Here is a 2,852-nt window from a genome sequence, read left to right as displayed (position 1 = left end):
AAAGAAGCACAGTCACTGGAAAGTAACCTTTCCTTCCTCCACTTGGAGGCATAACACTTCCCTCTGCCCATCCTTTGGGAATAGCACCTGCTTACACAAAACTTCCCTAAGAATTTGGGAAAAGGACAGTGAAAAGGGTGGTGAAACTGTAGCCAATTCATACACAGGAGGAAAACAGGGAATTTCTTAACACATTAGGAGAAAAAGACCAGCAAAGCAAATAACATGTCAGCAAAAAGACCAACATAGTCAGACAGAGGGTAGTAATTATTTATATATCACCCCTACCATAGATCCCAGGTAGGACTAGGATGCCCACGTTACAAGATACTGTGCAAACAGATTAAAAAAAGAAAGAAAGAAAAAAGCATAGCTTTTGCCTTCATATGTCTTGTTTCTAAGCTCAGACAAACCACAACAAATGGAGAGATAAACAGGGGAGCAGGGGAGGTGGCAATGTTTAGATGTTTATTGCTCATGCCAGAACCAGAGGAATCAAAATAAAACAAATGCTGCAGTTGTGCTGTCTAGGGATATATGGATGAAGTAACACAACTATTCTATCTGCCAAGCTCAAATCTGGCTGCCAAATCTTTGAGCTTTACCAGGGGAAAAGCTGTTTTCCCTAACCTTGTTTCCTCATCCTTGTAATTTGCAGTTAGCCTCTGAAACAAAATTTCAGTGATGCAAACATCAATGATTTCTGCATGTTAACAAAAGGTTACCTTCCTCTATATTCCAAAGGACATTTTATGAGTTTCCTCTGATTTAATTAAGCAGCTGGTATCGAATATGGATATTTGGGAGGGAAAAAAGGAATACCTCCTGTGAGCAAGCTATTCCCTTCACAGAGGTTCCTGCATATTCCTCACACCAGAGACTGTGCATCAGTTCCTTTTCCTTGGGCAGTATTTTAAAGGCAGTAACAAAAAGGGCATTTATGCTGAATAGTAGGAGAGTATTTAGGGTTATTCAGAAATAGCGAGTACCTTCTAAAACACCCTAGATTATGTGTATATTTCCCAAAACTCAACAAACTGTATGTTTAAAGGCAGTATGTTGTAGAGTTTCAGCTGTGTGTGTATGTTGCCCCAAAAGCACACAAAACCTTGTGCTAAATCGGGGCAATTTTTGTTTTGCTGCATCTCTAATCCTTGTGGATTACTGCTGGAATATTTCAGAGCCACAGTGTACGAGAACAGCAGGATGGTACAGCAGGTCTCCTCCTGCAAGAATAGGAAACTGTAATCAGGTGCAGTGATTGAAGGAGTTGAAGGAGAGAGGGCAGCACATTGCTTAACCTGAGCATCCAAGTGGGATGGTTATGCAAAGATGTATTACATTGTGGGGTTTTTTTTCTCTCTTTTTTTTTTCTATTAAATGGGTCTTTGAGTCCTAGAACAAGCTAAAGGTGCCAAGCATAGTAATCCAGGCCAGTTAAGGGACAAAACTGAGCACCTTTCTGCAATTAACTTGCTGGGAACAGGAGCAGCTATTGCTCAAGGCGATAGGTCTCCTTGCGGGGTCGATCTCCAGCTAAACTTCTGTCGCGTTAGCGGTAGCGGCTGTCCCCCTGCGGCTGCCCCCCGCGGTCCCTGCGCAGCCAGACCCCTTCCCGTTCCCGTTCCCGTTCCCGATGCGAGCCCCGGCGCACGTGCAGGGGGAGGCCGTGCCGGCACAGCGCACATGGAAGAGCGGGGCAGGAAGGCAGGACCCAGAGGCGGTGCAGGCACGTTCATGCTGCCCTGTTTGCTTCGTTGTCGCTGCCCCCTGCGCGTCCTCGAACGCGCGCGTGAAGGCAACGCGCAGGCACACAGAGCAAGAGGGCACGGGCTGGCAAACGCCACGAGGCCCGCGGAGCTGCTCGCGGAGCTGCTCACGGGGCTCGGCCACAGGGGCAGGGACGCTGTGGCTGCGGAGGCAGCCGGCTGCCCCCTGCTCCTCTGCGGGCACCAAGGGGGATCCTGCCAGGCCCTGCGCCCTGAGCGTGGCCTCCCCAGGGCACCAGGCTGCCTTCCCCCAGGGATGGCAGATGGCACAGGCAGGACGAAACGGCCATCGCCATCCTCATGCCCATCCCTATCCTCAGCCTCAGATGCCACCTCAAGCCCAAACCCCAACACAACCTCAACCCCAACTCCAATCCCAATTCCAACCCCAACTGCAATCCCAATCCCAATCCCAACACCAACCTCAACTCTAACCCCAATCCCAACCCCAACCCTAATCCCAACCCCCAACCTCAACCCCCAACCTCAACCCTAATCTCAACCTCAACCCCCAACCCCAATCCCAACCTCAACCCCCAACCCCAGACCCAATCCCAACCCCAATCCCAACCTCAACTCCCAATCCCAACACCAACCTCAACTCTAACCCCAATCCCAACCCCAATCGCAACCTCAACCCCCAATCCCAACCTCAACTCCCAATCCCAACACCAACCTCAACTCTAACCCCAATCCCAACCCCAATCGCAACCTCAACCCCCAATCCCAACCTCAACTCCCAATCCCAACACCAACCTCAACTCTAACCCCAATCCCAACCCCAATCGCAACCTCAACCCCCAATCCCAACCTCAACCCCAACCCCAATACCAACCCCAACCCCAACCTCAACCCCAACCTCAACCCCAATACCAACCTCCAATACCAACCCCAACCCCAACCTCAACCCCCAACCCCAACCTCAACCCCAATCCCAACCTCAACCCCCAATCCCAACCTCAACCCCCAATCCCAACCTCAACCCCCAACCCCAATACCAACCTCAACTCCCAATCCCAACCTCAATCCCCAATCCCAATCCCAACACCAACTCCCAATCCCAACACCAACCTCAACTCCCAA

The sequence above is a fragment of the Tinamus guttatus genome, unplaced genomic scaffold (genome assembly GCF_059628265.1).
Source record: "Tinamus guttatus ecotype Peru unplaced genomic scaffold, ASM5962826v1 Tinamus_guttatus_pri_ptg000039l, whole genome shotgun sequence".
NCBI lineage: Eukaryota > Metazoa > Chordata > Aves > Tinamiformes > Tinamidae > Tinamus > Tinamus guttatus.
Note: the sequence above shows the minus strand (reverse complement) of the source record.